We start from the raw sequence: 20808 nt of genomic DNA, 5'->3' as shown, positions 1-20808 counted from the left end.
CTCTGAATAAAGACCAAGCATATAAATTCATATATATATATATATATATATGTATGTAAAAAAAAATTCAGCCTTTCTTCAGAGTAGTGACTGCCTATAGCAAGGGATATAGGATAGGGCCAGCACATAGACGGACCCCTGGGAAGGGGTCATTTAGCAGGAAGCACTTGCAAAAAGCTCAAAGAATATACCCTCAGTGGTGAACCAGAAAAATATAATAATTCAGGACAGCAAGACTGTGAGGACATGTACTTCTAATGTTTTATCCTGGGTGACAGGGTTGAGGGTATAAAGGATATCTTTTCTGAGATACCTTAGCCATAATAAGATTGCATTTGTTTCGGTTCAGACCTTAATTCAAACTATCTCAACTGCCTCTAAATTTAAAGTTAATTTAAAGTGAATACAGGTGGTAATGGCCCTGGGCACCAGGTAGAAGAAATGTTTCTATTTTATAGAGGAGGAAACTGAGACACAAGTAATTAACTCAACCAAAGTCATGCATGAAGGTTTTAAACTTACAGGAACTTAATAACATAGCCTCAAACACACACACACACACACACACACACACAAACACAAAAATCAACAGAATCAGAAGACAAGCTGACCAATTCACCTTGGTTTTTGACAACTTTTATTTTTTTTATTTTTTTTTTTAATTTTTTAATTTTTTATTGACTTTGTAATAATATTACATTAAAAATATATATGTGAGGTCCCATTCAACCCCACCCCCCCCACCCCCCCCTCCCCCCCCCCAACAACACTCGTTCCCATCATCATGACACATCCATTGGATTTGGTAAGTACATCTTTGGGCACCTCTGCACCTCATATACATTGGTTCACATCATGGCCCATACTCTCCTCTATTCCATCATGTAGGCCCTGTGAGGATTTACAATGTCCAGTGATTACCTCTGAAGCACCATCCAGGGCAGCTCCATGTCCCGAAGACGCCTCCACCTCTCATCTCTTCCTGCCTTTCCCCATACCCTTTGTCCGTTATGTCCACTTTTCCCAATCCAATGCCACCTCTTCTATGTGGACACTGGATTGGTTGTGTCCATTGCACCTTTATGTCAAGAGGAGGCTCAGATTCCACCTGGATGCTGGATGCAATCCTCCCATTTTCAGTTGTAATCACTCTAGGCTCCATGGTGTGGTGGTTGTCCTTCTTCACCTCCATCTTAGCTGAGTGTGGTAAGTCCAATAAATCAGATTGTAGGTGCTGGAGTCTGTTGAGGCTCAGGATCTGGCTATCACATTGTCAGTCCAGAGATTCAAATCCCCTAAATATATCTTAAACCCCAACATTAACTGCACCTCCAGCACATTAGCATGAAAGTCTTATGAAGGGAGATCCCATCTGAGTCCAGATTTATCACACATAAACACCATTTCCAAAGAGGGGCCATCTGCCCTGGTAGTTAACCCCATTGGCCATGACCATAACTCCCATGGGTCTCTTTAGCCCTCAAAGGAACCAATATCTGGGGGTTGTATCTGCTTTATCTGTCTCTCTGACTCTGCTCAGTTGTGCATGAGGGCAAACCTTCTGCCAGCCTCCAGACTCTTTTTTAGAAACTCGTAGCCATATAAACTCATTTCTCCTTTCCATTTCCCCCTTACTTTAGGTCAAACAGCATTTTAAAGTCATGGTATTTTATGTAGACATGGATATTCTGCTGATCCGCATTGAACCTTCCGTATAAGGTCATTTTCCAGTTGCATCATCAGTTGGTAGTTGATAGTGGTCCCTCGTTGCCAGGGAGGCTCATCCCCGGGTGTCATGTCCCACGCTGGGGGGAAGGCATTGCATTTACATGCTGAGTTTGGCTTCGAGACTGGCCACATTTGAGTAACATGAAGGCTGACAGAAGGAAATTCCCAGGCACAAAGTTGCTCTAGGCCTTGTTCTTATTTTGGGTTTATCAGCTCACAAGCATAGTCATTAGTATCAGGGGCTCACTGTTGAACCCTCACTCCCTCCCGGTCCCCACCACTGTACCTGGGAGACTGTCGCTGCTCCCCTAGGGACCACGACAGAGCACCACTGGCCAGGAACCCAGTACCCCCCCTACTGTGGTTTTTAATTGTTGCCACTATGAGTATATCCAAACATTGCCATGCACCCTGGACATATGTTCTGTACCGCTCCCTGTCAGTCATATATCACCTGTCATTGGTATCCCATACCAGTATCCCTCCATTGCCATTGTTGAAACACTCTGTGATCCAGAACTCCCCGAAATTTGAAGCCCAATATAATGTCATGGTCCCTTACTAGGGAATGGCATATAGCGATGAGTTTAAAGGATAGATAAAGAACTTGGATAAAGTTAGATAAAGAACTTAGATAAAGAATGTTGACTTGAAAAAATTCCACATCCTATTTTTTTCTTTTTTTTTTTTCTTTTTTTCCCCCCCCCCCCCTAATTATTCAGCTTTTCTTCACAGGAGTCCTAGACCACAGCAATGTATATATATAATATACAGCACTCCCACACATCCACCAGAAAACCTTTTTCCTTCCACAGTGATACTCTTACGCCCTATTCATATCATATTTACTTAAAGTGATGTACAGAGTCTGAGACATTAGCTTTCTAACTAGGTGACATCTGTGTTTACATTATGGTGCATACTTTAGGATACACAGTTCTTTACATTTTTAGTTATCCTATGTTTTACATTATGGTTTACATTATCAGTCTGTCATCTCCTATATGTTATGGTGTAATATTACATGTTTTATATCCATCCTTGTGTACTCTCAAGAAACTCCTCTCTTACCCCCCATTTACTTTGGTTCCACACATTTAACGTCCATTTTCCCTTCCACCTTGGTGCCCTCAGTGATAGCCAACCTCCGTTTCCTGAGGAGCCACTTCCAGAGATAGATGGAATAGTGTTCAGGGCCTAACTTGCTCAACTGCCCCAATGCCCTGGGAGCCACCCTTTCTCTCGAGGGATACAGTTCCCTCTATTGGATGGCATTAGTCCTCCCCAGGATGTGGGTCCACCCCCACTCTCACTACTTGGGTTTCTACCCCATGGTGTCACCCACTCTGGCAGAATGAGCATTTAGACATTCCCCAGGAGCCCGTCCTGCACCAGACCCCTCCGAGCATTCTAAACAGGTAACCCTCTTTATTATATTTTGATATGATTTTCTCAGCATTTTACTCTCCACCAACACCTGACCCTCTCCTGGTTCGTATGCTACCCCTCCCTCCCCCCACTTTTGGGCAACGTTACCCACCCGTCCCTCCCCAGCCACCCTCAAACCCGCAAAGCCCCAAGCAAAGGCAACCCCTTGCCCCCCTTTTATCTCTTCTTTGTGTTCATACTTACCACCATCTCGTCTTAAATTCCACCCCTGCAGACATCGGCTCATATCCTTCCTCCACCCTCCGATTTCCTGCAAGCCTATCGTTCAGTCTCTTGCTATCTAGGGCAGCTTGTTTATTTCATATCATTGAGGTCATGTAGTATTTGTCCTTCAATGTCTGGGTTGCTTCACTCAACATAAGGTTCTCAAGATTCATCCATGTTATCACATGTGTTTGTAGTGTGTTTGTTCTTACAGCCGAGTAGTATTCCATTGTGTGTATATACCACATTTTATTGATCCACTCGTCTGTTGATGGGCATTTGGGTTGATTCCAACTTTTGGCAATAGTGAACAATGCTGCTATGAACATTGGTGTACATATATTGGTTTGTGTTCTTGTTTTCAGTTCTGCTGGGTATATTCCCAGCAGTGGTATTGCTGGGTCATATGGCAAATCTATGGCTAGTTTTTTGAGAAACCGCCATACTGTTCTCCAGAATGGTTGGATCCTTCTGCATTCCCACCAGCAGTGGATGAGTGTTCCCCTTCCTTCACATCCTCTCCAGCACTTGTATTCTTCTGTTTTTTTCATAGCTGCCAATCTTATGGGTGTAAGATGGTATCTCATTGTGGTTTTGATTTGCATTTCCCTGATAGCTAGAGATTTGGAACATTTTTTCATGTGCTTTCTTGCCATTTGTATTTCTTCTTCGGAGAAGTGTCTGTTTAAGTCTTTTTCCCATTTTTTAAATGGATTGTTTATCTTTTTATTTTCAAGATGTAGGAGTTCTTTATATATGCAAGTTATAAGTTTCTTATCAGATATATGATTGCCAAATATTTTCTCCCACTGTGTGGGCTCCCTTTTTACTTTCTTGACAAACTCCTTTGAGGTGCAGAAGGCTTTAATTTGAGGAAGTCCCATTTATCTATTAGTTCTTTTGCTGCTCGTGCTTTTGGTGAGATATTCATAAATCCATTACCTATTACAAGGTCCTGTAGATGTTTCCCTACACTGCTTTCTAAGGTTTTTATGGTCTTGGCTCTTATATTTAGGTCTTTGATCCATCTTGAGTTGATCTTTGTATAAGGTGTGAGATGGTAATCCTCTTTCATTCTTCTACATATGGCTATCCAGTTCTCCAGACACCATTTGTTGAATAGGCCACTCTCTCCCAGTTGAGAGGGTTTGGTGGCTTTATCGAATATTATGTGGTTGTATATGTGAGGTTCTATATCAGAGCTTTCAATTCGATTCCATTGGTCTATATGTCTCTCCTTATGCCAATACCATGCTGTTTTCACCACCGTAGCTTTATAGTATGTTTTGAAGTCAGGTAGTGTGATTCCTCCAATTTCGTTTTTCTTTTTCAGTATGTCTTTGGCTATTCGGGGTCTCTTTCCTTTCCAAATAAATTTCATAGTTAGATTTTCTAGTTCCTTAAAGAAGGCTGCATTGATTTTTATTGGGATTGCATTGAATGTGTAGATCAATTTTGGTAGGATAGACATCTTTATAATGTTCAGTCTTCCTATCCATGAACAAGGAATAGTCTTCCATTTATTTAGGTCTTCTTTGATTTCCTTGAACAATCTTGTATAGTTCTCAGTGTATAAGTTCTTTACCTCTTTAGTTAAATTTATTCCTAAGTATTTGATTTTTTTATTTACTATTGTGAATGGTATTTGTTTCTTGATTTCCTCCTGATCTTGCTCATTATTGGTGTACAGAAATGCTACTGATTTTTGCGCATTGATCTTATAACCTGCGACTTTACTAAACTCATTTATGAGTTCTAGAATCTTCGTTGTAGATCTCTCAGGGTTTTCTATGTATAGGATCATGTCATCTGCAAATAATGAAATTTTGACTTCTTCCTTTCCAATTTGAATGCCTTTTATTTCTGGTTCTTGCCTCAGTGCTCGAGCAAGTACTTCTAAGACAATGTTAAATAGGAGCGGCGACAGTGGGCATCCTTGTCTTGTTCCTGAGTTTAGAGGGAAGGAGTCTAGGATTTCTCCATTGTAAACAATATTGGCTTTAGGTTTTTCATATATACTCTTTATCATGTTCAAGAAATTTCCTTGTATTCCAATCATTTGGAGTGTTTTTATCAAGAAAGGGTGCTGTATTTTGTCAAATGCTTTTTCTGCATCAATAGATATAATCATGTGATTTTTTTCCTTCAATCTGTTTATATGGTGTATTACGTTGATTGATTTTCTTATGTTGAACCATCCTTGCATACCTGGGATGAATCCCACTTGGTCGTGGTGTATAATTCGTTTAATGTGTTGTTGAATACGATTAGCAAGTATTTTGTTAAGTATTTTTGCGTCTAGGTTCATTAGAGAAATTGGTCTGTAATTTTCCTTTCTTGTGATGTCTTTGTTTGGCTTTGGTACTAGGGTAATGTTGGCATCATAGAAGGAGTTGGGTAATGTTCTTTCCGTTTCGATGGTTTGGAATAGTTTCAGCAGGATTGGTGTCAGTTCTTTCCGGAATGCTTTATAGAATTCACCTGTGAAGCCATCTGGCCCTGGGCTCTTCTTAGTTGGGAGATTTTTAATAACTGATTCTATCTCTCTGCTTGTGATTGGTTTGTTAAGATCATCAATTTCTTCTTTTGTCAATATGGGCTGTTTATGTGTTTCTAGGAATTTGTCCATTTCCTCTAGGTTGTCATTTTTGTTGGAATATAGTTTTTCAAAATATCCTCTTATGATAGTCTTTATTTCTGTGGGGTCAGTGGTGATATCGCCTTTCTCATTTCTTATTTTGTGTATTTGCATCTTCTCTCTTTTTTTCTTTGTTAGTGTTGCTAAAGGTTTGTCTATTTTGTTAATCTTCTCAAAAAACCAGCTCTTGGTCTTGTTTATCTGTTCAAGTGCTTTCTTATTTTCTATTTCATTTAGTTCTGCTCTTATCTTTGTTATTTCCTTCCTTCTTCTTCCTGTTGGGTTACTTTGTTGTTGTTTTTCTAATTCCTTCAAATGTGCAGTTAGTTCTTCAATTTTTGCTCTTTCTTCTTTTTTGATATATGAATTTATGGCTATAAACTTCCCTCTCAGTACTGCTTTTGCTGCATCCCATAAATTTTGGTATGTTGTGTTATCATTATCATTTGTTTCAAGGTAGTCATTGATTTCTTTTGAGATTTCCTCTTTGACCCACTGTTTTTCTAAGAGTGTGTTGTTTAATTTCCAAATCGTGGTGTGAAATCTGGGCTTCTTTCCCTTGCAAATCTCCAGCTTGACTCCACTGTGGTCAGAGATAATGTTTTGTATGATTTCAATCTTTCTGAATTCGTTCAGCCTTTCTTTGTGGCCTAGCATATGATCTATCTTGGAGAATGATCCATGTGCGCTTGAGAAAAATGTATATCCTGCTGTGTTTGGGTGTAACGATCTATATATGTCTATTAGATCGAGCTCCTCTATTATACTATTCAGATGTTTTGTTTCTTTGGTGATTCTCTTTTGAGATGTTCTGTCCAGCGTTGATAGTGGTGTATTAAAATCCCCCACTATAATTGTAGATGTATCTATTCTTTCACTTAGTTTTTCCAGCGTTTGCCTGACGTATTTAGAGGCACCCTTGTTAGGGGCATAGATATTTATGATTGTTCGATCTTCTTGACAGATTTTCCCTTTGACTAAAATGTAGTATCCTTCTTTGTCTCTCACAATTGTTTCACATTTAAAGTCTATTTTGTCTGATATTAATATAGCTACTCCTGCCTTTTTTTGGTTATTGTTAGCTTGTATGATTGTTTTCCAGCCTTTCACTTTCAATCTCCATGCGTCTCTGGGTCTAAGATGTGTCTCTTGTAGACAGCATATGGATGGGTCATATTTCCTTATCCAGTGTCCCAGTCTGAATCTTTTGATAGGTGAGTTTAATCCATTGACATTCAGTGTTATTACTATCAAGGATTTATTTGTGTTAGCCATATTTTGATTGGATTTGTGTTTGTCATATTTTGTTTGTATATTTTTTTTTGTCTTTTTTGTTGTTGTTGTTGATCTTATACTCTCCTCCAACTTTGCCTTTCCTGTTTTTTCCTTTCTTCCTGCAGAACTCCCTTTAGAATTTCTTGAAGGGGAGGTTTCTTGTTGGTATACTCTTTCAGTTTCTGTTTGTCTGCGAATATTTTGAACTCTCCATCATGTTTGAATGCTAGTTTAGCTGGATAGAGTATTCTTGGTTGGAAATTTTTTTCCTTTAGTACCTTGACTATATCATACCACTGTCTTCTTGCCTCCATGGTTTCAGAAGAGAAATCAGCACTTAATCTAATTGAGCTTCCCTTGTATGTGATGGTTTTCTTTTCTCTTGCTGCTTTTAGGATTTTCTCTTTGTCTTGAGCATTGGATAATTTGACAAGTATATGTCTTGGGGTGGGCCTGTTGGGGTTTATGACTTGTGGAGTGCGCTGTGCTTCTTGGATATGTACATCTGTCTCTTTCAGTAGATTTGGGAAGTTTTCAGCCATTATTTCCTGCAACACTCTTTCTGACCCCTTTCCCTTCTCTTCACCTTCTGGAATGCCTATAATACGTATGTTTGAGCGTTTTGCATTGTCATTCAGGTCCCTAAATCCTAATTGGATTTTTTCTATCTTTTTATTGACCCCTTCTACTATCTGTTTGATTTCTGATGTACTGTCTTCCACATCACTAATTCTCTGCTCTGTCTCTTCTAGTCTGCTGATATTTGCTGCAAGTGTATTTTTGATTTCTTGAACTGTGGTGTTCATTCCCATCATATCTGTTATGTTTTTGCGTATGTCTGCAATTTCCCCTCCAAGTGATGTCTTCATGTTGTTAACCTCTTTCATTACTGCATCAAATTTGTCGGTGATAAATGTTCTGAGATCTTTCATTGCTTGTGCCAAGTTTTGCTCCCCTTCGTGATTATTGGTTTGTTGATTGGATTCAGCCATGTTTTCCTGATTATTGGTTTGGTTCGTAGATTTTTGTTGCTTTCTGGTCATCTCTTTATTTTGACGAATTTAATCAGTTCCTTAGCTTCTTTGTCTGCTCTTGGAGGTTAATTAGTTGTTATTTTTGCACAGGTGTTATATCTTCTCTTTGTCACTTTTTTCTTCTTATTCTAGTTACTTGTTGTTGGTTAAGTTCACTTTAGAGGAAAGTATTAGTGTTGGGGAAAGGCAATTGTGTAAGCAAGGGAAAAGTGTAAAGTTGTATTGGTGATGTATGTTAATAAAGCAGGAATATGAGATCTGGAAGGATGGAGGTTAGATTCATGTAGATTGTATAGAGTTATAGCTGTAGGTAGAGTACCTTTTATGAAGTTGATGACTGAATTTGGGAGGAATATGGTATGAACTACACAGCTATTGTTTTCATGAGAGAGGGAAAAAGAAAAGAAAGGTAATAGTTTCAAGAGTGGATAATAGACAGAAAACAGAACAAAGGTATTAGAAATTAAGAGTTAGACACTTTGTGGATCAAAGAACGGGAGGTGGGAGGTGGAATATAGGAGAGCCAGTAGATGATAGTGGATATCAAGATGCAGGGGAAGGGGGATAGTGTAGGTAGCCTAAATCAGTTCACACAGAAATGAGGCAGTGGAGGATGGGAAAACCCAGCAAATGTGAGGTGTTCCCTGTAGCACCTATTGTATACTTGAATTAAAGTAAAAATAAGTGGAAGATGAGGGACAAGAGGGAAAGAGAAAACCGAAAAGAAAAAAAAAAACTAATTATAATAAAGAAAAAAGAAAGGCAAGAAGAAAGGAAGAAAGAAAAAGAGGATGGGCAAACGGTGGGGAACGGATAGGGAGAAGAGAGATACAGGTACACACGTGTCACAATTGCAACACTATCTAAAACAACAACTTCCCCCCGCTTTGCCCTAAAACCCCCCCGTCTGTCTGCCCAAATGGGTCTGCAAGCACCTCCCTTCCCACAAACCCCCAATAGGCCGCCCAGGGCCCACGAACTCCCCGGTACTGCAGATGCTCAAAAAAAAAAAAAAACAAAAACCAGAAACCCCTCCGCAGGCCCGGCTCCGCCCGCCGCGGAGGCTTGGACCGGCTCTGCCCGGCTCCTCACGCCGCCTTGGCCTGGCCTGGCTCCGCCCAGCTCCGCTCGCTACAGCGGCCCAGCAGGCTCCGGCGTCCACCTCCCGCCACCGCGGCCTGGACCGGCCCTGCCCGGCTCCGTACCCGCCGCGGCCTGACCCGGCCCCGCCCGGCTCCAAGCGCTACCGCGGCCCGCAGCCGGGGCCTGCACCGGCCCCGCCCGGCTCGAAGCGCTGCCGCGGCCCGCAGCCGGGGCCTGCACCGGCCCCGCCCGGCTCCAAGCGCTACCGCGACCCGCAGCCGGGGCCTGCACCGGCCCCGCCCGGCTCCAAGCGCTACCGCGGCCCGCAGCCGGGGCCTGCACCGGCCCCGCCCGGCTCCAAGCGCCACCGCGGCCGGCAGCCGGGGCCTGCACCGGCCCCGCCCGGCTCCGAGCGCTACCGCGGCCGGCAGCCGGGGCCTGCACCGGCCCCGCCCGGCTCCGAGCGCTACCGCGGCCGGCAGCCGGGTCCTGCACCGGCCCCGCCCGGCTCCGAGCGCTACCGCGGCCCGCAGCCGGGGCCTGCACCGGCCCCGCCCGGCTCCGAGCGCTACCGCGGCCCGCAGCCGGGGCCTGCACCGGCCCCGCCCGGCTCCAAACGCTACCGCGGCCCGGCTCGGCCTGGCTCGGCCCCGCCCGGCCCCGCTCCGGCGTCCGCCGCTGCGGCCCGGCCTGGCTCAGCCCCACCGAGCGGGGCTAGATGCCTCGTCTCCGCCTACCCAAGAAGGGAATCCTCTACAGGTAGCTGGGATCTCCGTGTATATTTCACAGATGAATCCTCTCTGTTACCTTCCCTCCAAATCGATGTCCAGACACCTCCGGACCAGCAAAAATCCCGAAACAATCCGGTCCCAAAGAGTCTCCAACGCCGCCCAGCCGATTCCCTGCAGAAGACTCTAACAGGGATGTTCACTCAGCCGCCATCTTGCCCCTCCTCCTCCGGTTTTTGACAACTTTTATGTACTGTTTTGAATGATCGATCAAGAGAGTAAAAAACTCATTAAGAAGAGTCACCATGGGTTGCTATCCATATGGGCAGGGCTCCCAGGAGCTACAGACAAGTGCAGGAAGCCCCTCCAGGCAATTACTACCCTGTACTCCACCCTGCAGTGGAGGGTAGTATAGTAGCAGGCTACCTCCAGGTGGCAGTTATGGGGGTCCTGCCCATGGGGGCGCCTTATGGACCAGCAGGCTTGTGGAGGGCCCTATAGGCACCCCAACCCTGGGGTGTTCCCTTCTGGAACTCCAGGAGGGTCATTGGGTGCTGTGGCCCCAGAGGGCCCCTATCGTCAGCCATCTCTGAAATCCTACAGTGCCCAGGGGCCTAAGCCTTAGGGCAGGGACATCCTCTGGGAGATGCCCTCCCACTGTGGATCCTCAGGCCTACACTTGGTTTCAGTCAGTGGACTCCAGTCACAGTGGCTACATTTCCATCAAGCTGCTGAAGAAAGCTCTGGCCAACTCCAACTGGTCCTTGTTCAATGATGAGACATGCCTCATGATGATAAGCATGTTTGATAAGACCAAGTCAGCCTGCATTGATGTCTATGGTTTCTCAGCCCTGTGAAAATTCATCTAGCAGTGGAAGAACCTCTTTCAGCAGTATGATCGGAAATGTTCCAGCTCCACTACCTACGTGGAACTGCAGCAAGCTCTGTCCCAAATGGGCTATGACCCCATCAGCACCTCAGCTCCTGGTCTCCTGCTACTGCCCAGGACCCCTCCAATCCTGGCACACAGCTGGGCTGCTTCCCCCAGGTGCGCACCAAGCTGCAGGTGTTGACTGAGTCCTGGGAGAGGGACACGTCTGTGCAGGACACCATCTGGCTCAGCTTCGAGGACTTTGTCACCATACAGCCTCTCATGACTCCATTCATCTGTAAAGATTGGAATGCACTTGGGATCTTTCCTGGCTCCTTAAAATGGGAAAAGCATTTAAAACGGGTCTCTCTTCTTTTCCTGCCTCCCCCCTCAAAAAAAGGGTATGTCCCTCGTGTGATGCAGCACTGTTCCCAAAGGGGTTGGAGGTCTTGTGTCATATCCACTCTATAGTGGAATCCTGGACTGAAGTCACATAATTAGGGGTCAGACCTGAGGAGAGGACAGAAAGTCAAGTACCCTTACCATCTTGGGCAACTAAATGGCACAGCCCTACCACCAGGAGTGGGAGGTACCAGGCATTACAATGGATTTAGTGTCTGACCAGCTGGGCCTAGGTATCTGGCTTTCCCTTCTATACCTTGATGCCACTCAGCGTTCATCAATCTCTTACTGTTGGTACCTGTGTTCCCTGACCCATGCTGTTTGTCAGATGAGCCCAGTTTCCCCAAAGTGGAAGCTGACCAAGGATGAGAGAAATTTGCTGCCTGGACCAGTGATTTGGTTCCACCGCCACTAGTCCTTGCGTGTTAACTTTCGGTTGCCTGGGGGCTGCTCCTGATCAGGGAGCTCAGACAATCTGCTCTCTGACTATCATTGTCCAGGCAACTCCCTTCCCCAGCTCGGACCCCTCACTTACCCATTGTGCTCTGTTTGGCTTCAATCCCCAGGGGATAGTTGCTTCTTTCCACCGTCAGTGCTTTTTTCTTTCTTTGTCATTTTTTCATTTGGGCCAAAAGTTCAGTGAAACTATAAGCTTCAATAGAAATAGTAAACTTAAAAAAGCCCAACTCATTAAGGACACAGAACTTTTGAACAAGAACACTAGCAAGCTTAACCTAATGTCACTGTATAAAGGAAATATTTACAAGTCATTTACAAAATTGATCATGTGCTAGACCTTAATGCAAGTCTCATCAAAATTCGAAGAACAGATATATAGTTACCTCATCTGTAGCAATTAGTAGTAGCATTCAGAGGATGGTGAGACGATTAAATGAAGCACCAAGTTCAGGTACTGAGTAGGTATGTAACATTAATATTTTGCCCTTCCATTTCTGTTTCTATAATAACAATATTCAAGCTGTGTTTTAATATTAATAAATTATACTTTGCTTATCTGGGAGCCACATTTTTTTTTTAATCAAAGAAGTTATGAGCTTACAAAACAATCATGCAAAAGGTGCACAATTCCCATACACGACCCCTCCACCAATACCTTACATTGTTGTGGAACATTTGTTACAGATTATGAGAGAACATGATCGGACTTTTACCACTAACTATGGTCCATAGTGTACATTTGGTATATTTTTTCCATACAGTCCCCATTATCAACACAATGTATTAGTATTGTACATTTGTTATAGTTCATGAGAGAATACTCTCATATTTGTACTGTTAACCATCACCCATTTTCCACTGCATGATTCACTTTTTTATGTAGTCATATGCCTTGTACATTCTACCCAAAGTGTACAGTCAGTGGCTCTGACTTTCATCACAAAGTTGTGCAGTCATCACACCAGTAAATTTGAACATTTTCCTTAATCCAAAAGGAAAAATCCCATACACTCTATAATCGACCCCTACCATTGATATAGTACTTTCTTTGACATTGATGCAAGAATAATATAATATTGTTGTTAAGTATAGTCCAAGTTACATTAATTGTATTTTTCCCATGCATCACTATATTCTTACCACCTTGTAATAGTGATGTGCATTTGTTCTAATTCATAGAAGAACATTCTTGTATTTCTATTGTTAACCACAATCATCCATTTCCAGGTTCTCTATGTTACTCAGTCCCTAGATTATTCTTTAGCTTTCTTTCAATTGGCATTTATATCCCTAGACGACCCTTTCAGCCACAATCCCATTTATAAACCAGCCATGTTAGTTATACTCACTATAATCTGTTACCTTCAACTCTACCCATTTCCACACTTTTACAGCCAAGCTAAGTGAAAATTCTATGTATGTTAAGTATTAATACCCCTTCTCCTGGGAGTTGCACTTTGTAGAGTTTTTAAAACTTAAAATGCAAAAGCATATTTTTAAAATTGGGTACAAAAATATAGAAATCCTTTTAGGGTTGTGTGTTTATCAGTCATTTCTCCAAATTAGAGTGTGAAAGCCAAGAACTTTTTCATCTCTGTTTTGCCAGTGCTGGGAACTGTGCCTTGTATATATAGGAATCTCAAGTCGATAGTGCATTTGTATAATGAAAAAAAGTGCCTACTTCTCAGTACATAGTTACATAATGCTCTGGTTTCTCTTTTGAGTGATGTCTTTTTTTTTTTCTCTCCCATATTTGTGAGAGTTATAGGGCTGAGAGAGAAAGTTCATCTTCAATCCATTGATTTAAATTTTTTCTCCTCCAACCTTTTTCTCATATTTTTTCACCCAGAGTAATAATTATATTTCTATAGAATTCTTCCTGCAATATAGGAATTATAATTGGAAAAGTGGAAGCTTTTTAAGCTCAGTCTACTTTATAGTTGAGTCTGTTTTCCTTAGCTTTGAAGAGCTGGAAAACTGTTAAGAGGAAATAGAAACACTAGTTACCAAAGTAGGGTAATTGAGACTCAAGCTACAGACACGACTTACGGCCCATTTCCCATCTGGAAATCATTGGTTGAAAGGGTAGAGAAAAGAAGTTTTCTATAATCAAAGTAAAATGAAAAGAAATCTGAAGCATTTTTAGAAATTAAATGAGAATTTAGTCAAAATTGAAAAGGAGGATAAAAGGATAATGCAAAAATATTATTCACACATGGTTAACTGAAAGTTAAAGTCATCATAAGAAACTATCTTGCCTTGGCATCACCGACCTTACTTGAGAATGCAGAGCTTCCTAAGTATCATTTATTTGCACAGACAGCTGAAGGTTTACGAGTTGGGATCATCAAAAGTTAATTGCTAACACAATGTGATGAGTGAGAGAAAAGGAGTATGTAAAGGATCTCAGGTGATTGGTGAATGGTCTATATCTGGACTGTGTGAAGGAGGCTGGAAAAATGGAGAGGATGATGTGTTAATCTGGGACATCTACTTTCCCTGCTAGGTAGCAGTCTCTGTGTGCACAGGAATCACCCTCTATTCAATTAACAGAATATTGCCAGAAATAATTTAGAGTCAATAAATATTGTTGAATGAATGAATGGATAGTTATAGGTTACATTTGGACCAAAGGTATTGGAGATCAGAATCCACCAATTTACTTATTGTGATCCCTCAGTGTTAATGTTTTCCAGTGTTCATTTCAAACATGTTACTGTCCATGTTCCTTAGACATCTTTCCATCTCTATTTTTTTTTAATTTAAAATTTTTTTTTATTTTCTTAATTCATTTTTTAAAAATATTACATTAAAAAAATATGAGGTCCCCATGTACCCCCCCCACCCCCCTCACTCCACTACTCCCCCCATAGCAACATTCTCCTCCATCATCATGACACATTCATTGCATTTGGTGAATACATCTCTGAGCATTGCTGCACCTCATGGTCAATGGTCCACATCATAGCCCACACTTTCCCACGTTCCAAACAGAGGGCCATGGGAGGACCTACAATGTCCAGTAATTGTCCCTGCAGCACCACCCAGGACAACTCCAAGTCCCAAAAATGCCTCCACATCTCATCTCTTCCTCCCATTCCCCACACCCAGCAGCCACCATGGTCACTTTTTCCACACCAATGCCACATTATCTTCAATTACTAACCACAATAGTTCATGAATAGAATATCAGTAAGTCTAATCCATATTCTATTCCTCCATCCTGTGGACCTTGCAATGGTTGTGTCCATTCCACATCTATGTCAAGAGAGGGCTTAGATTCCACATGGATGCTGGATGCAATCCTCCTGCTTTCAGTTGTAGGCACTCTTGGCTCCATGGTGTGGTGGCTGACATTCTTCAACTCCATGTTAGTTGAGTGGGGTAAGTCCAATAAACCAGAGTGTAGGAGTTGCAAGTCTGTTGAGGCTCAGGACCTGGCTATCATATGGTCAGTCCAGAGATTCAGATCCCCTGGGTATATCTTAAACCCCAGCACCAACTACAATTCTGGTAAAGTAACAGGAAAGGCTTGTGAAAAGAGATCACACTTGAGTCCAGCTCCATCACACAGAAACACCAACCCCAAAGAAAGGCCAACTGACATGGCACTGAACTCCATCTGCCATGACCATAGAACCTGTGGGTCTCTGTAGCCCTCAGAAGAACCAATACATGGGGTTGTATCTACTTTATCTGTCTCTGGGACTCTGCTCAGGTGTGCATAAGGGCAACCCCTCCGATAACCTCCCGGCTCTTTTTAGAGACTCATAGCCATATAAACTCATTTGTCCTTTCCATTTCCCCCTTGATTTAGGTCAAAAAGCATTTTAAACTGCTGTTATTATATGTAGACAGAGATATTCTGCTGGTCCTAGTTTAACCTTTTATTCAAGGTCATTTTCTAGTTATGTCATCGGCTGGTACTTGGTATTGATCCCTCAGTGCCAGGGAGGCTCATCCCCAGGAGTCATGTCCCACACTGGGGGGAAAGCAACGAATTTACATGCTGAGTTTGACTTTGAGACTGGCCACATTTGAGCAACACAGAGGCTCTCAGGAGGTAACTCTTAGGCACACTGCTGCTCTAGGCCTTGTTCTTATTTCAGGTGCACAGGCTCACAAGCATAGCCATTAGTATCAGGGGCTCATTGTTGGACCTTCATTCTTTTTTGGTCTTTGCCATTTCACTTGGGGGATTGTTGCTGTTCCTTTATGGACTGTGATAGAGCTCCCCTGGCTAGAATCTCCATACTCCCTCAGTTGTTGTTTTTAATTGTTTCCACTATGAAAATATCCAAACATTTTTATGTACCCTGGATATATGCCCTGTAGAACTTCCTGCCAACCATGTGTCCTCTGTCAATAACATCCCACACTAGTATTCCTCCGCTGCCCTTGTTGAACCTCTCTATGATCCAAAACTTCCTGAAAAGTGAAGCCCAATATATTGCCAGGTTCCCTTAATAGTGAAATGGAATATAGCGATGAGCTTAAAGGTTAGATATAGAATACATATTAATTTGGAAAAATTCTACATCCTATCTTTTTTTTTTCTTTTTTCTAATTATTAAGCTTATCTTCACAAGACTCTTAGATCACAGTAATTCATATATACAATATACGGTACTCCCACATATCCAACATAAAACTTTTTCCCTTCCACAGCAATAATCTTTTAACATATTCATACCATATTTACTGAAACTGTTGTACAGATATTGAGACAATAGCTTTCAAACAAGGTAAAATTTATGTTTACATTGTGGTTTATATTTTAGACTATACAATTTTCTAAATTTTTAGTTATCTTATGTTTTATATTATGATTTACATTTTAGCCTATCAGCCCCTAAATATTTTTGGTGTAATTTTACATGTCTTATATCCATCCTTGCATACACTTGTGAAACACTTCTATTGCCCACACAGTTACACTGGTTCCATCTATTCAATACTTATTTTCCCCTCCCCTTAGGGCCCACAGTGACAGTCAATCTTCATTTCCTGAAGAGCCATGTTCAGAGATACTTGCAACAGTGTTGAGGGCTTGACATGCTGAACTGCCCTAATGCCCTGGGAACTACCATTACTCTTGAGAGATACAGTTCCCTCTATTTGATGGCCTCAGTCCTCCCCAGGATGTGGGTATACCTTCACTCTCATTATATGGGTCTCTACCCAATGGTATAACCCACTCTGGCAAAATGAGCATTCACATATTCCCTAGGAGTCTGTCCTGTGTCAGATTATCCCCTTTAAGTATCTTAAACACGTAACTTTCCTTATTATATTTTTGAAAAGGTTTTCTCAGCATTATACTCTCAATTAACACCTGACAATCTCCTATGTTCATATGTTGCCCCACCCTCCCCCCAATTTCTTGGGCAATATTACCCATCCTCCCATCCCTAGCCCCCCTCAAGTCTGCAAAGCCCCACCCAAAGGTAACCCTATGCCCCCATTTTATCCCTTCCTTGTACACATACTTACCTCCAGCTTATCATAGATTTCACCCATGTAGATGTCAGCTTATATCCTTCTTCTACCCCCCCCCCCCGATTTCCTGTAAGCTTATCATCCAGTCTCTAGCTCTCTGAGGCAGCTTGGTTTACTTATTTCATACCATTGAGGTCATGTAGTATTTGTCCTTCAATGCCTGGGTTGCTTCACTCAACATAAGGTTCTCAAGATTTATCCATGTTATCACGTGTGTTTGTAGTGTATTTGTTCTTAAAGCCGAGTAGTATTCCATTGTGTGTATATATACCACATTTTATTTATCCATTCATCTGTTGATGGGCATTTGGGTTTATTCCAACTTTTGGCGATAGTGAACGATGCTGCTATGAACATTGGTATGCATATATTGGTTTGTGTCCTTGTTTTCAGTTCTGCTGTGTGTATACCCAGCAGTGGAATTGCTGGGTCATTTGGCAAGTCTATGGTTAGTTTTTTGAGAAACTGCCAAACTGACCTCCAGAATGGTTGGATCCTTCTGCATTCCCACCAGCAGTGTGTGACTGTTCCCATTCCTCCACAATCTCTCCAGCATTTGTATTCTTCTGTTTTTTTTCATAGCTGCCAATCTTATGGGAGTAAGATGGTATCTCATTGTAGTTTTGATTTGCATTTCCCTGATAGCTAGAGATTTGGAGCATTTTTTCATATGCTTTTTAGACATTTTTATTTCTTCTTTGGAGAAGTGTCTGTTTAAATCTTTTTCCCATTTTTAAAATGGGTTGTTTATCTTTTTATTTTCAAGATATAGGAGTTCTTTATATATGCAAGTTAAAAGTTTCCTATCTGATATAGGGTCACCAAATATTTTCTCCCATTGTGTAGGCTCCCTTTTCACTTTCTTGAGAAAGTCCCTTTGAGTTGCAGAAGGCTTTAATTTTGAGGAGGTCCCATTTATCCGTTTGTTCTTTTGCTGCTCGTGCTTTTGGTGTGAAGTTCATGAAGCCATTTCCTATTACAAGGTCTTGTATATGCTTCCCTACACTGCTTTCCAAAGTCTTTATGGTCTTGGCTCTTATATTTAGGTCTTTGATCCATCTTGAGTTGATTTTTGTATAAGGTGTGAGATGGTAATCCTCTTTAATTCTTTTACATATGGATATCCAGTTCTTCAGGCACTATTTGTTGAATAGGCCATTCTCTCCCAGTTGAGAAGGTTTGGTGGCTTTATCGAATATTATATGGCTATATATATGAGGATCTATATCAGAACTCTCAATTCAGTTCCATTGGTCTGTGTGTCTCTCTTTATGCCAATACCATGCTGTTTTCACTACTATAGCTTTGTAGTATGTTTTGAAGTCAGGTAGTGTAATTTCTCCAATTTCATTTTTCTTTTACAATATGTCTTTGGCTATTCGGGGCCTCTTTCCTTTCCAAATAAATTTCATAGTTATTTTTTTTAGTTCCTTAAAGAATGCTGTATTGATTTTTATTGGGATTGCATTTTATGTGTAGATCAATTTTGGTAGGATAGACATCTTAATAATATTTAGTCTATTTATCCATAAACAGGGAATATTCTTCCATTTATTTAGGTCTTCTTTGATTTCCTTGAACAGTCTTGTGTAGTTCTCTGCATGTAAGTTTTTTACATCCTTAGTTAAATTTATTCCTAGGTATTTGATTTTTTAATTTACTATTGTAAATGGTATTTGTTTCTTGATTTCCTCCTGAGCTTGCTCATTATTGGTGTACTGAAATGCTACTGATTTTTGCGCATTGATCTTACACCCTGTGACTTTACTAAACTCATTTATGAGTTCTAGAAGCTTTGTTATAGACCTCTCAGGGTTTTCTATGTATAGGATCATGTCATCTGCAAATAATGAAATTTTGAGTTTCTCCTTTCCAATTTGAATGCCTTTTATATCTGGTTCTTGCCTCAGTGCTCAAGCAAGTACTTCTAAGACAATGTTAAAGGGAAGGGGAGAGAGTGGGCATCCTTGTCTTGTTCCTGATCTTAGAGGGAAGGATTTTAGGATTTCACCATTGTAAATGATGATGGCTATGGGTTTTTCATATATACTCTTTATCATGTTCAAAAAATTTCCTTGTATTCCAATCTTTTGGAGTGTTTTTATCAAGAACGAGTACTGTATTTTGTCAAATGCTTTTTCTGCATCTAAGGATATAATCATGTGATTTTTTCCCTTCAATCTGTGTATGTGGTGTATTACATTGATTGATTTTCTTATGTTGAACCATCCTTGCATACATGGAATGAATCCCACTTGGTCATGGTGTATAATTCGTTTAATGTGTTGTTGAATACAGTTAGCAAGTATTTAGTTGAGTATTTTTGCATCTAGGTTGTTTAGAGAAATCGGTCTGTAATTTTCCATTCTTGTGGTGTCTTTGTTTGGCTTTGGTACTAGGGTAATGTTGGCATCATAGAATGAGTTCAGTAATGTTCCTTCTGTTTTGATATTTTGGAAGAGTTTTAGCAAGATTGGTGTTAGTTCTTTCCGGAATGTTTTGTAGAATTCACCTGTGAAGCCGTCTAGCCCTGGGCTCTTCTTAGTTGGGAGGTTTTTAATGACTGATTTTATCTCTTTACTTGTGATTGGTTTGTTGAGATCATCAATATCTTCTTTCATCAATATGGGCTGCTTACATGTTTCTAGGAATTTGTCTATTTCCTCTGAATTGTCATTTTTGTTGGAATACAGTTTTTCAAAGTATCCTCTTATGATAGTCTTTATTTCTGTGGGGTCAGTGGTGATATCTCCTTTCTCATTTCTTATTTTGTGTATTTGCATCTTCTCTCTTTTTTTCTTTGTTAGTCTCACTAAGGGTTTGTCAATTTTATTGATCTTCTCAGAGAACCAGCTCTTGGTCTTGTTTATCTTTTCAAGTGCTTTCTTGTTTTCCATTTCATTTAGTTTGCACTTATTTTTGTTCTTTCTTTCTTTCTTCATCCTGTGGGGTTACTTTGTTGTTTTTTTACTAATTCCTCCAAATATGCAGTTAGTTCTTCAATTTTTGCTTTTTCTTCTTTTTTGATATAAGAATTTATGGCTATAAATTTCCCTCTCAGTACTGCTTTTGCTGCATCCCATAAGGTTTGGTATGTTGTGTTATCATTATCATTAGTTTCAAGGTAGTTATTAATTTCTTTTGAGATTTCCTCTTTAACCCACTGTTTTTCTAAGAGTGTGCTTTTTAATTTCCATATCTTAGTGTGAAATATGGGCCTCTGGCCCTTGCAGATTTCCAGCTTCACTCCACTGTGGTCAGAGATAGTATTTTGTATGATTTCAATCTTTCTGAATTCATTAAGCCTTTCTTTGTGGCCTAGCATATGGTTTCTCTTGGAGAATGACCCATATGCACTTGAGAAAAATGTATATTCTGCTATATTCGGGTGTAATGATCTGTTTATATCTATTAGATCTAGCTCCTCTAATATACTGT

General features: G+C 41.1%; 1 pseudogene; it reads left to right on the top strand.

Annotated features, from left to right (window-relative positions):
* The first annotated feature begins 10444 nt into the window (after window positions 1-10444).
* LOC101440589 (peflin pseudogene) lies at window positions 10445-11481 on the top strand (annotated as a pseudogene).
* The last annotated feature ends 9327 nt before the right edge of the window (window positions 11482-20808 follow it).

Source organism: Dasypus novemcinctus, chromosome 4, assembly GCF_030445035.2.
Source record: "Dasypus novemcinctus isolate mDasNov1 chromosome 4, mDasNov1.1.hap2, whole genome shotgun sequence".
Lineage (NCBI taxonomy): Eukaryota > Metazoa > Chordata > Mammalia > Cingulata > Dasypodidae > Dasypus > Dasypus novemcinctus.
The sequence above is the reverse complement of the archived record's forward strand: the minus strand, read 5'-3'. Positions and strand labels throughout refer to the sequence as shown.